This window comes from Parasteatoda tepidariorum, chromosome 10, assembly GCF_982258835.1.
Source record: "Parasteatoda tepidariorum strain Cologne lab strain chromosome 10, Ptep-v5.0, whole genome shotgun sequence".
Classification (NCBI taxonomy): Eukaryota; Metazoa; Arthropoda; class Arachnida; order Araneae; family Theridiidae; genus Parasteatoda; species Parasteatoda tepidariorum.
In genome coordinates, this window is record NC_141764.1 from 73,972,011 (window position 1) to 73,987,183 (window position 15,173).

The 15,173-nt window shown below is 27.9% G+C and overlaps 1 protein-coding gene across 1 annotated transcript in view; it reads right to left on the reverse strand.

The window, feature by feature from the left end:
• Positions 1-15,173, reverse strand: part of LOC107453302 (suppressor of lurcher protein 1) — a 1,096,374-nt gene that overhangs the window by 941,305 nt on the left and 139,896 nt on the right. The gene's annotated exons all lie outside the window — the stretch shown is intronic.

Genomic DNA, 15,173 nt, shown 5'->3' on the forward strand with positions numbered 1-15,173 from the left:
CAGTTCATCAAGCCTGGAAAATCATTGGAATAGACAAAATAATAATAAATTACATGAAATTTATCCTAATCTTGATAATTGTAAGACATTAACTGTTGATCGCAAAACCCAGACTTTAATAAACAGACTACGTATCGGGCATACTCGTTTTACGCATATGCATTTACTGGTAGCCGAACCTGCACCCAGCTGTACTCTATGTCAAGTTGACGTTTCAATTAAACACATATTAACTAACTGCAGACGATTCAAATATTTGAGGAAGAAACTTTTCGGCAGATTTTATCCCAATCTTTCATCCCTACTTAGTGACCCTATACATCACAATTTAATCAAGTTCATCAAAACAATAGGACTGTATTCACTAATATAAGGAAAAGTGCTATTCTTTTACCTAGAGACTGGCGCAGTATAGCCACTTCTGGCTCTTGTGCCATTAAACTTTAACTAACCAACCAACCAACCAATCGACAGATTACTATCGTAATAGTAAAACAACGATCCTTCTTTTTCCTGTCATGATACGGAATGATCTTAGGATTTGCAACTTACGAAGAATTCAGGAACTCAATACCTTCGGCGGCATCAGCTGATTTGTTAGAATTATTTCATTTTATTTAATAGCCGTCATTGAACAACTGACCAAATTTTAAGTTTACGACTACCACTGTTCAACTCAGAAGCCTTATAATTTTGAACCCAATTCAGAGGACAAGGGAACTCCTGGATCTATTATTGGGAGAAATTTGCCTACGTGGAGGATTTTTTGATGAAGCTAACCTGCATTTTGCTTTGAATGGTGAAGGAAACCATGGAAACCTCCCACGGTTAAACTAATAGGAAGGGGACTCTAACCCATGATCGGTCTACCACTGAGGATATTTCACGTCAGCACTGTAGTAGGTTCGAATCGGGTGCGGAAATCGTATCAACCAGCCATTGCTGGGATTCGAGCTGTGGTCACATCATTGGGAGGCGAGCGCTGTATCCGCTACACCACAGCTCCGTTGGAACTATGGTATTTAACAACCGTCGTTGAACAATCGACTCAGCTTTGGGTTTATGGGTACTATGAGTCGGAATTATGAGTCGTGAATAATAAAAACTAATATAGATTTACTTAGAGATAAAATAAAGGTGAAAAGCAGGCAGTAAGGCAAAAATTTGGCAAACCCCTAGTTCAAATTAGTCGAATAATGAGAGCAAAACAATGAGATGTGTAAATAAATCAATAAGATGTTCTCTACAAGATAGATATAAAAATGCGAGATACATCGAATGAATACATAACGGTAATACTAAGTAACAGCAAAAACTGAGTTAAATATAAAACTGACAAAACACTAAAATAAGCTATTTACAATTATGTGCATTATGTGCAGAGGCCAGGTGTCACTCCTAACTCGTGGGTGTCCATTGGAAGCCTTGCTTCCCGGTGCACGATTTGCGACACTGGCTACTGACTTTTTAAACCACCCCATATTAAATAACGTTCTTTTTTGTACATAAATAGTGCAATCTAGGGGTAAAGAAGAGCATTTTTATTCCAAATTTCGTTTTTTTTTTTATGTTCTACTTAGCGTACATGTCAAGTATTGTCAACACCCGTCAACCAGAACGAATTCTATGTCAATCTGAACTTAGTAATAATAACCGTAATCGAACTCAATAATAAAAATATTCTAAGTATGAGAATTCTTCTCAACGTTCACTCTTTTTTCATTTAGAACAATTAGTAAAATTAAACTTTTGAAAAGTTTGAAAGCATAATCAGTTCCTTCGTTCATTTTTTTTTCATCTCGGCCACTGCGGTTTTTCTTGTTTTGTTTTTTCACCTTTATTTATTCTTCCTTTTCCATTTCATCCTCGGCTACAGCAGTTTTCTAGCTTTTTTCACCCTAATTTTCATTTGCAGCAACATTACGTTTTTGGTTCAAATCACATTTTTCCTCATTCCTGTCAGACGGGTTTTGAAAATGGGAGTCTAATTTTGAGCGCTCCAAACATGTCCACTTTTATTACCATCTTCATAACAAAGTTTAATATTAACAAGCGAGATACGTTACTAATTAAAAATATAGTGCCATGAAATCAAAATAGATATTATGAGCTCTTAAAAAAGCTTTATAAGAAATACTAAACTCTGTTTCTAATATTTAAGTGATAATTCTATGATTCTTCTCCTCAATTAATAATTAACTGATAATTCCTTCTATTATTTATTAGCACTTTGGTAAGCCTTTAAAAGCAATCTATTTAAATCATTTTCGAGAGAATTTAAGCAAATTAATTGAAAAAAAAAATTTTAATTTTATGCGTAGGTTGAAGCAATGCAAATAAAAGGAAAGAAACATATATAAGTTATTTCACAAACGACATTATTTTAAAGCAACAAAAGAACACGAATGTTTCATAAGTAATTAAAATGGAATTGGGCAAATAAACTCTGAATTTACTACTGGAATCCAAAGCAAATAAAAATGAAAAAGAATAAAAGATCATTCGGTAATGGTAAATTTAAAGTAATTTGCTATATTTTCCTTTATTTAGTTGTAATTTGATTTTTTTAAAAATTGAAAAAAAGTGTTAACGTTAGAATTACTTTTTAAAATGCATTTCAAATGTTTAATTTAATGTTACAGTTATTGCTAATTTGCTTTTCTTTTTGCTTATATTTTTTTAGTTTGAGTATTGTTTAATAATACTTCAAAAATTAATGTAAACAGAAGTCTAAGAGCAAGTATGTAATACAAATTAAAAAGCACTTTGTAAATTAAAAAGAAATAAACTAATGAAAGTTTGAGAGGATTTTAATTGTAAAATTATTTAGTATGAATATGCCCTTTTTGTCGAATTCTCACAATTTTAAGATATATTATGTTAGAGTAATTTTCTTTCCATTTAAAGAGTTTTGTCTCCTGTATATATTTTTACATTTATCTAAATTTTATTTTAAAAAAATAACTAAGTTTTCAATACCATATATATATATATATATATATATATATATATATATATATATATATATATATATATATATATATATATATATATATATATATATATATATATATATATATATATATATATTACACAAAATAATATGTAACTACTATACACGAATTAGGTGTCAGACAATAGCTGATACCCCTACCTGGCCTGTGACGTCATAAGGCATTGGTGTTGTGATCGCGTTTGTGTAGAGTTACCTTATTTGTATTTCGAATCATATAGTGCATGGTATCATATAGTGCATGGAATTATATAGTGCGTTATATTACATCTATCGCAGTTTAGTCCAATCCTTAGTTGTTTTTTATTTCTTTACCGACCCATCGCTTGTTTGGTCAGTCGTCATTCTCTAGACGATACCACAAGTTGGCAGAGAGTCCGAAAACTTGAAGTGGGCCAATCACAAGCTACCTGTGGTATGAACCTCAATGTTTCAAGAAACGTGGTGCTCCTTCTGCTGAAAAAGTTCACTAATACAGCAACAATCTGGTCAGTACCACAAGAAGGAAACAACACCGTCTCAAGATCGTTATTTCAGATTTCTTGCCAAAAAAGACAGGCGTCAACGACAAAACCGTCTCACAGCTTGCATAATGCAACAGGAAAATCAAATTTACGTATATCAGTCGACCAGAGACTTGATGCAGATGATCTGTATGCCAGACACATTGTAATCAACATCCCTTTGACTGCGTACCACTAAAAGGACTATCTATTATGGTTCCGACAACAATCGTCTTGAACAGAGGATTATTGTGGACGGATTCTTTTCTTAGATGAGTCGCAATTCAGTCCGTGACTCGAGACCTGTTCTCATCTTGTGAGAACCTGGTAGTTGCATTCTAACATTGTCAAAAAGGACAACTATGGTCGAGGGCTTGGGCAGGCATCGTGGCTTACGGGAGTAATGTCCTTTATCTGTTCAGTTCTCTGTCATGTACTCAGACTGATCAGCGGTGCAGCAACGAGATCCTTGTACCTTATGTGGGATTTTTCCGTGGAGCATAGGACCAAATTTCATCTTTATGGACAATAACGCCAGCCAGCAACAACGCTCAAATCGAAAACCAGCTCCAACGTCCATCGATAAGCTTGGTGCAAAAGTGGGTGTTGTTGCCACAGGGTAGGCAAGCAGTATGAAACAACGATGCAAGACTTGTGTAGCTGTTTCATGCGTTATCCTATAAAATATGTTTTGATCTGATTGCTAGGATATCGCTTAGCTGCTGAGCTGGACAAGTAAGAAGTTTCCTTAGTGAGGTAACAGGATATGCCATGTATTGCTTTCCCATGTATTGGTCTAACATCGGATATTTTGCCAGGTTTGGTTTTATTTGCTTTATTAGTTTTTTTCATTGCAAAAAAAACTTTCGCTGCTTTAATATATATATATATATATATATATATATATATATATATATATATATATATATATATATATATATATATATATATATATATATATATATATATATATATATATATATATATATATATATATATATATATATATATATATATATATATATATATATATATATATATATATATATATATATATACCATTATATATATATCATTAGTTTACCAAATCCCATTTAAATTATATTGCTAAAGATGAAAAATTTTCATAAAAACATTTTCTTAATTGGATAAAAAACATTCACTGTAATGATATTGTTGATAGATTTCAGTGATTTGATTAAGACTACAATATAGAGAAATATTTGCTGGACATTCCCCTAAATTATTTTGTACAATCGATTAATATTGATTAATTGATTAATATATATTCTCATTAGTTTACCAAATCCCATTTAAATTATATTGCTAAAGATAAAAAATTTTCATAAAAACATTTTCTTAATTGGTTAAAAAACATTCACTGTGATGATATTGTTGATAGATTTCAGTGATTTGATTAAGACTACAATAAAGAGAAATATTTGCTGAATATTCCCCTAAATTATTTTGTACAATTGATTAATCAAATTAATAGAAATTTGCAAATCACCCTCATTTTCTTGTAGCTAAATTCGAGAATTATGTAAATATGACAAAAATAAAATATTAAGTAAATATTTCTCTTCTCTGATATTTTGTACAAATGCGTTCTCGTAAACCGTAAGTGATTTCGCTGATAACAATTGAAGCAATAATGAAATTGCTGAACTAGTAATTATCATGCTGTCACAGAATAAATCATTGCATTGCACTGGAGCGATTCTATTCTATAATGTCAATTTCAAGGGAATTTCTTTAGTAAAATGTGTTTTAATTCACAACCAGTCTTATAATACTTTTACTTATCATTAAAAGTAAATATTTTGGACACTAATGTGCTTTTTCACTATTTAATATTATCGATAAAGAGTTTTACAAAGACACTTTTATATTATGTACACTAATATCAATTTAAAATATTTTAAGCATTTGTGTTTCATTGTTCCAGTGATGACTTTAATACAAACTTTGTTTACAAAAAATTGAAGATTAATTATTACTTTCATCACAATTATTATAGCCCTTTCAGAGGGTATATTTGTGAATTTTTTTAAAAATTTCCTGCTTCTTGCAGAAATATTGGTGGTAGAAAATAAGGCATAATAGCTGGCTATTATTTTAGAAGAGCATTCTTAATTTCTTTTTCAATGCTCATCATAAAACATCGCTTTATACTTTTTATATGCATTAGCGCCATCTGTTTAATTATTTTTTAACTAATTTTTATTATTTCAAGAAAATAAACTTGGTTTCTAAAGCATAATGCAATAAAAGTTAACTTAACTAGTATATTATATGCATTTCATAATATGTAAATAGACTATAATTCTAACTATAACAGAATTCTAAATAAAAAAATTAGGAAATAGTTAGCAACTCAAATATACGTCAAAATACATTTTTTCTTATTTTGCTTACAAACTTAAAAGCTCCATAGAAATTCAGTCTGAAATATTCCATTTCAGTTAACTTCAATTATGAAGGTAAATAACACTGATATTATACTTTTATAACAACCTTTGATATTAAACTGTGATATGAAAATTTTAAAAACTCTCAAAAGACTATCTTACGTGAAGTCAACAGCCCACTAAACTATGTTTAATCTTTAAAATATTTCTTTTATGAAGGAAATGTTAGAAGGCTCAAATAAGTAATTAACTTCTTTGACTAGTGAAGCATTCTGAACTTCTAGTACAGGCAAATATTTGATATTTGCATCACATGCCTGAATTTTCGGAAGAATTACTGTTTGTAAGATATTTTAGTTCTCGTGTGCCGTGTTTGAAAAATGATTCCTTCTGTAAGATCTTTGAGAAAATATATGAAGTATAGATTTAAAACAGATTTTTTTCATTTAAAATAATATATTATTTTAGCTACTTTTTGTTTACTTTAACGCTTTTTCTACCTATTTACAAGCTTATATTCATAACAAATGTAAGTGTGTACTAAATCTGAATAATTAATCTTTTTTTTTTGACTTTGCCATTTTTTTCAGTTTTCATAATTTTATTTGTAAGCTGACTGGTTAAATTGTATGTTTATACAAAATTGCATGTGTGTTGATTGATTTGAGTATAAATGATTTAGTTTGCAGGTGAAAATAATTTTAAAAAAATTCGGGATAATAATCCACGTCTTATAATAAGCAAATGATAACTGACGTCTTTTTTTTAAACTTATCTAACGGCTTCCAAATTTTATACCTATGTATTTCTTTAATTGTATAATGTATTTCATAATTGTATTACTGCATTTCTTTACTGACTGCTAAAGAGTGTGTCATATAAAAATGCTTGTGTGTTACTTCATTTGCCTGTTCATAATCCAGTTTATATATAAAACGAATTGAAGAATATCTCGAGATGATAAACCACGTCTTATAAAAATGTCACTTCTCCACAATAAATACAGGGATTGGGCAACATAATGGAAGCACTTCTATACTAACACATTTTTTGATCTTTCTCAAAAATATTTAGAGAATCATGTTAAAAATTTAGAAGTGTTTAGTGCTTCCTCATACTTATCATTGAAGTTTAAAGCTTTTAGTGGTTTGAGGGACTGACAATAAATTACAAATGGAAAATAAAGTTTTGAACATGCCAAAAAAAGCAACAACTACAGTTCTAACTAGTAACGATCATTTTGCTTATTATATGAGATATTTGCACGAAATTTCGTGAACCTAGCTTTCACATTTATGGAAATATGGAAATTTTTGATAAGATTAAATAAGATTAAATAAAATTTTTGGAGCAATTTAAAATTAATTACAAGATTATCGCTTTAAAATGAACGAATTTTTTTTTAAAATTGCGCAAGATATGAGTAATTAAAGTAGTTTTTTTAATATTACGCATGCGTCTGAAAAATTTTAATTTGTTTTTTCTTTATTTTGTAGAGAATCATATTTGGCAACTAATAAAAAATGTCCGATTGGAAATCTTAAAAATTTAAAAAGTTTCAAGTAATTATTAAGTGGTTTTAATGCTTTTTAAAAGGAAGCTCAAATGATAAGGGGTTCAAATGGGTAAGATTTGCACAATATATGATAAGGGGTTTATAGTGTAAGGTATTATCATTTGTGATTTAATTTTGTAATGTATTATTATTTGTTATTTAATTTTGTCTAATGATACAAAATAAAATTTGCAGAAAACCCCTTATCATTTTGAAGTTTCTCTTAAAAAGTACAAAACTTCTTAGAAAATTGCTTGATGCTTTTTTACATCTTTGAGATATTCAAATCGGATTTTCTTTCTTTAGTTGCCAAATACGATTACAAAATTTTGCGCAGTCACTGCATATGATAACCAAAATTAGTTGTAAGTTGTACAAATTTTTACATCATTTACAAGACGAAATTTTAACATGTAAAATTACTATCTTTAAAATAATGTGAAAAATACCTTACAATTCAAAAAGTTTTCGACTATTATTAAATAAAATAATAAAAGGTAATAATTATTTACTAAAGTTATTTTTTGCATCATTATATTTGGATAAATGAATTTTGTAATTATGAACTAAAATTTTTCAATTAACTTAAAAAGTTTTCGAGATATAGTGAAATACGCAAGTAAAAAAAAGCTGATGTTAAGAGGTCCAAACTTTGGACGGCTCTGAAGACAAAACCATATTGGAGCCATATCTCATAGAATGAGACTACCCCCAATATTTTTGTTTAGAAATCCGACTAAGTCAGGAAAAAGATATGTTTATTCAGAGAATGTCTGATTTCGTAACCTAAAATATCTGTCCTAATTAATTAGCATGTTTGAGGTCACCCCCTTGAACTATTAAGAATGAGTCCTCAAAAGTGAAGATCCGATCATTCGATCGAAAGTTACTCAGGCTGGTCAGGATGATTTTTTGCGCACTGTACATACTTAATTGTGTTTATGTGTTAACATAAAATAGCTTATGTATTTTCTATCTTCAAATATGTATTTGTGTTATATATTTTCATTTTTTTAATTACTTTTTTACATATTTAACGTATGTTTTTTTCCATTTCGCAACAATAATTTTACATTATTCAATTAAGTATTTATGTTGATTAACTTAAACTATTTACTTTATCATTTAAAATTAATTTTAATTACTTTTTATTTTAAATGCTGTTTAAAACGATTCAACTTCCACTTATTAGTATATGTACTTTATATGAATATCTAGAAGCAAAATAAAAGATTATTCTTATTTTTCTTAATAGGTTAACAAATTCATTAATTCCTGAACAACAACAAAAAATTTTTAATAAATTTCTGAAGGTTCTGTATCTAGAATAGTTTGAATTGAACAAAATAGAATGAAAGAAATTTAAATTATTATCCATAATTAAATATATTGCTGCAAGATTATACATAAATCAGTTTTGTTGACATAAAAACCTAGAAAGTATATTAAATAAGGGAGAACGAAGGTTTTTTAATTATTTAAAAGCAAAGATTGTGTAACACTGCAGCAAACATATATGAATGAGTTATTTAAATTTAAAATAAACTAAAAAACTTTTTTCAAAAAATGGCATTTTGAAGAATTTTAAAAAAAATTGGTATATATTTTAGTTTGAACAAACTTTTACCTGAACTGAAGAGAAATATTTAAATTATTTAGTATCCAATAAGAATCACCTTTATTTAAACCAATATATTATAACATATAGTAAGAAAAAACACAACTTTACACAACTTTTATTGCATAAATGATTTCACTGAAAAATATCATATTTAGTTTTAATATGGACATCACATTTTCTGCCGAAAATGCAGAAAGTACAACATGCGAGCCTTGATTTAGTATCATTTGCCTTTAAAAGAAATAAGATACATTTCGTTTTCATAATTAGATTTTAAAAAATAATCAGTTTTTCCACTACACTTTTTTCCAAAATTTATTTTTTTTTTTACTTTAGTGAAAAATAAAAATAAAAATATCGACTAAGTATAAAATGCTACATAATAAAGGTGATATTACAGGATTACTTTATAATAAAAGAATCCTTTAGTTTTAAACTCTGAATTTGCGATAAAAATAAAATATCATATCATATTAATAGTAGGGAATAATATTAAGAAAGGATGACATAGAAATATATATACCCTTAAAACTGTTATTTTCCTTTGACAATTTCAAAATCAAATCGAAGAATTATGTCTTCAACATACCTGAAAACCAAAAAAAATTATAATTACATTTATAAATTATCAATAAAAAAACCAAAACAATAATTTTAAATTAAGTAATACGCTTGAATAATATAGTTTACAGAAAATAAACCTTTCATTGTTTTTTTTAATTATTATACTTCTTTGCTACAAATATCTAATAGTTTGTCTAAAATAAGAACTCCTCCAGACATTCGTCTGGACCTGTGGCGGTGACTATGGTAACAAAGTATGACTATTTCAAGTAGGGGTGCGGGGTCCCTGTTTCAGAGTGGTTTCAGGTCGGGTACCTGCTTTTACTTCACTACCCGGTTTTACCCCACTCTTCCTTTTAAATAAAAAAAATCATAGAAAATTCGATTATTTCCTTTAACCAACGTATATTTTGGATAAATTTTTTTAAAAATTTTACATTTTTCAATATTTCTCAATTTTAATGTTTAAAAAACAACAATTAATTAGATGTTTTTTATTTTTAAAAAAATGTAAAACCTATAAAAAATCGAAAATTTTTTCGTAAACCTACTTGGTTAGTATATGGATATCGCAATTTTATTATGATAAGAATTTTTATGATATTTATTATGATATGAATTATAATATTATATACTGATTGAAATGCATTTAAGAAAGACCATACTCGTCATACTTAATTACAAATATTACAAAATATCATTTTAAAATTTGAAACAAAATCATATAGTATGCATTTTTTTTCTGAGAATGCATTACTTACTTTGTAAACTATTCTTAATACATAATAAATTTAATTATTTCCTTTACCTAATGTATATTTTGAAGTTTTTTTTTTTTTTAATTTACATTTTTTAATATTTTTAAATTTTAATGTTTAAAGAAAGCGCTAAATTCTACGTTTTTTATTAAATTAAAATATGAAATCTATCAAAAATCGAAAATATTTTCGATTGATTTTACATAAGTGTACTTGGATATTACATGGATATTGCAATTTTATTACGATTATTCCATTACTAATATTATATTAATTGAAATGTATTTGAAAAAGGCCATACTCGTCAATAAGAAAATTTATTACCTAATTACAAATATTATAAAACATTATTTCAAAATCTGAAATAAAATGATTTATTATATATTTTTATACTTAGAATACGTTACCTACTTTGTAAACAATTCTTAATACACATTACTACCTAATAAATTTGGTTTGAAATAGTTCGATTAATTTAATTTGATGAAAAAAATGTATAATATGAATGATTTAACAATATTATACATATAATATGCACAGATTACAATATATATACATATAAGTTGAAGCATATTATGAATAAATTTTGTGAGTAATTTAAGTCATTATACCTTTTTTTTATATAATAAAATCTATTTAAAAATTATAGTGAGTAAATAAATTACGAAATTTAACTAATAGTCGACAATCTGTAAAAACTTTAAAATTTAAATTAAATATTTCCTATTATAAAAGAGTTTTTTTTTTTTAAATTTAAACAAAAGTATTTATGCGTCATTATAAACGTTATTATTTTTTTAATAAAATGAATGATTTTAAAATAAAATTAATCTGTCAAATTACTAATTATTAATTGTTAATTTTAAAAAATATGTTCAAAAATGCTTTTATAGTAAATACAATGTTTTAATTAAATTAGAGAACTTTTTTTAAATAAACAATAAAAATTTGAAATTTAAATTATGGGAAAGTTGTTTTAGTTTTATACTAAAAATTAATTTGATATTTAAGAAATATTAATATTATATCTTACAGAGTCTTACTTGTCCTTTAAAAAACCAGTGCATATATCTTATATTATATATAGATAAGAACAAAATAAATTATTCACAGAGATATTTATCAATAAAAATTATTATCTATTATCACAATAACTTATTTTTATTCACCAAAGTATCTTATTAATGTACAATCTAAGCATATATTCTATTCTAGACTGAAAATTTTACCAAATGTGTACTTTTGAATTTAAATAGCTTGAATAATTTAATATTTGAGGTAAAATCTAGAATATTAATCATTTTAACATCATTCTTTATTTAAGAAGAATACTGACTGTTTTTTAGGGCCGGAATAGCCTGGTCGGTAAGGCGATGGGCACATGTCGGAGAGTTTATGGGTTCGAGCCCCGCCGGCCGAAGACTCCCCGTGCAGTAAGTGACTGATGCACGTTAAATCTGTCGCAAAAGTCCTCCATGTTCCCATAACAAATCAATACCTCTGGGGGTACTGGATAGGAGATAGATCGTTCTCTGATTCAGGTCAAAATTTCGATCTGCGGATGAATGAATGGATGTATGAATGGGTCCGCCCTATAAACGGGTGCGACGTATGGTGTGGCAGACGTCGAATTCTTGACCATAGATGGCGCAACTGGAAAACACGAACAATCGTACCCCCTCTGCCTAAAACAGGCATACGTCAACAACAACTAAATGTTTTAAATTCGACGGATTTATAATAATATGATAAGAAAATTAATTAATTATGGAAATTGCGCTTATTTTTTCAGAACGTAAACAAAATAATTTCTCCTTTTATGAGATTTCTCTTTTAGTGGGACACGTCTTGTGAGGCTTATTTCTCTTCCTTCTTTTGTACAATTTTATACAAAAAAATGCATTTGAAAATTGTTTAAAAAAATAGCGAACTGTTTCGCTCAATTTTCCCGTGAATTTCTGTAGAGTAACGAAAAAGATCCATAAAAAATCGCCAAAAAATTCCAAACTTTTGATAGCACTTCTGACGAAACTATGGGGACCATATTTTCCAGATTGATGCTACTTCCTATATTTTCGGGCAAGAAACCCGAATCCATTGAAAAAAGTGTATGTTTATTCAGAAAAAGTATAGTTCTTTGTGTTCTATATCTCACTTAAAATATCGTCTTCGGTAATTAATTAACATATTTGAGATCAACCCCGCAAACCGTAAAGAATGAATCTAAGAGCGTGAAGAAACGATCATTAGATCAAAAGTTATTCAGAGTGTTCTGCTTTTCACTTTGCGCATTGTACAGTCCAAGCATAAATTCTTGATTGAAATACAAATTAAAACTTAATCAAATGTGTATTTTGGAATTTAAATAGCTTGAATTATTTCTCATTTGAAGTAAAATCAAAAATATTAATCATTTTAACATCATTCTTTATTTAAGAATGGTATTGAAGGCTTTAAATTCAAATGATTCATAATCATATCATTCAGCTCACTAAGAAAATTAATTAATTATTGAAATTGCGTTAATTTTTTTAAAAATATAAACAAAATAATTTCTCTTTTGTGAGACTTTAATTAGTGGCATTTTTTATTTATTTACATAAATGCATTTACTCGTCACCAACAAATTTATTTTTTTTTAAATATAATGAATGTTTACGAGTTAGAATAAATACGTCATTATTCCCTATTTACAAGTCTTAACTTCAAGAGAGCTTTGGGGAAATCATCTATTATTTTTCTTTATTTCTCTATTCTAAGTTATTCTTCGAAAATGCTTACTTTTCTTCCTTCTTTCGTATAAATATATACAAAAAAATGTGTTTGAAAATCGTTAAAAAAAATAGAGAACCTTTTCGCTCCTTTTTTCCGTGAACCTCCTTAGAGTCACGGACATGCGCCATAAAAAATCGCCAAAAAAAAATTGCATACATCAAAAGAAAGGGTGATGGAGAAGAAAAAGGGAGAGTTACCAGCCCCTTCCCGTCAAAATCAAATGTTTAAAAATGTTTTTGAACAAAAAATGAACTGAAATGAAAGGACTATTGAAGACCGCTCACGAAAGGATATTTATTTGAATACAAAGATAAAAAAATAAAAGTGAATATCGACATTTCTAGAACTTTACTTTTTTTTAAAAAAAGATCTATTCAAACTCGAATGGTAATCATGATATTTTTAAATAAACCTTCAAGAACTTTTTTTGAATGATGTAAGTGCAAAATTTAATCAATGGTGAAATGTCAAACGTTAAAAAAAATATTTAGATTCGCTTATTTAAGAGCGATATTATGTCAAGATGATTTGAGTTAATTATTAATGTAATCTAATGTAATTCTTTCTTTAATTATTTTTATCTCGCATTTATTTTGAGGGAATTTATAAATATATATATATATATATATATATATATATATATATATATATATATATATATATATATATATATATATATATATATATATATATATATATATATATATATATATATGTAATACAAAAATTAAATACTTTTGTATTAATAAAAGCATTAAAACTTCATTCCTTCTTATTAAATATCTTTAGTAAAAGATAAGGGTAGAAATTCTATTTTGGGACTTCAAGGCTAAAAACATGCCAATGAATAATAATTAGATTAATACTTCAAAAGAGAAGTTATTTTAAGATCTTTCACTTCCATATAAGGAAAGATTAAACGATTTGCTTTGAGTAATAAATAAATTGATGAAGCGTAAGAATACAGAAAAAGCATATGACTGGGACCTCTTCACACTGTTTAATCATCCTATAAAATGCAGAGCGCTAATTTTGGCGTGGCTTTTTGTTGATTATTATGCCTAATAAAAATCCGTCAGCTTAGACGGGATATGTGTCCCCCCTCTCCCGCTTTGGAGAGGGGTTAAACTGCTATTTCACCATCGCAACTTAATAAAAGAAGATTATGCACCACTGGACTCTTCAATCATGTTGCTCTCAATACTGATTTACTAAAAAATCATTAGAAGCCTCGCAGGATGGTTGCTTTGTGCAGGAAACCCCTTGAAAGAAAATTTTTGTGCAATACTACTGCGAACTATACCTAAACTTGAATGCTACTTCGTCGCCTTGGAAATCCCTGTTTCACCCCTTGTCAAAGCTTCATTGGACCGGAAGAAATCGCCTAACGCCGTCTGAAGGATTCATCATCATCCCTTCGTCAAAAATTTGTTCCTTATCGCTTCTGGAATGCTTCGCTACTGGAGACAGACCGTTCGCTTTTGCCTGAATGTTGAAAGAAAGTGTGACTGTTTTAAGTGCGATTTATACAGCTTAGTGTTTTAGAAAAGTCCTAATCAAGTGTGCGGAAGTGTGCGAAAGTCCTAATCATGATGTTGTGAAGAAAAGAAAGAAAAATTGTGATGTGAGTCGGCACCGAGTGATAAAAAAAAAAAAAAAAAAAAAGAAAAAAAAAAAAGTTTTGCGAAATCAAAACAGAAGAAGTATGTGCGCGTTTGTTATATGTGCGCGTTGTTTATTCGAAAAATTAGAGGAGCTTTTGCTCCTATGGAAAATTCCTTTATAGGAAAAAGATTTTTTTTTTTTCTCCTTCGAAGTGCTTTTTTTTTAAGTAACAAAAATGAATCCAGTGAACATCTGTATATTTTTTTTTTTTTTCCTCGATAATGAATCAGTTTTACTTCATATTTTAGTAATCTAATTTTTTATTTTATTACGAATCTTTGGAAGAGTGAAATATGAAGTGCATTCTT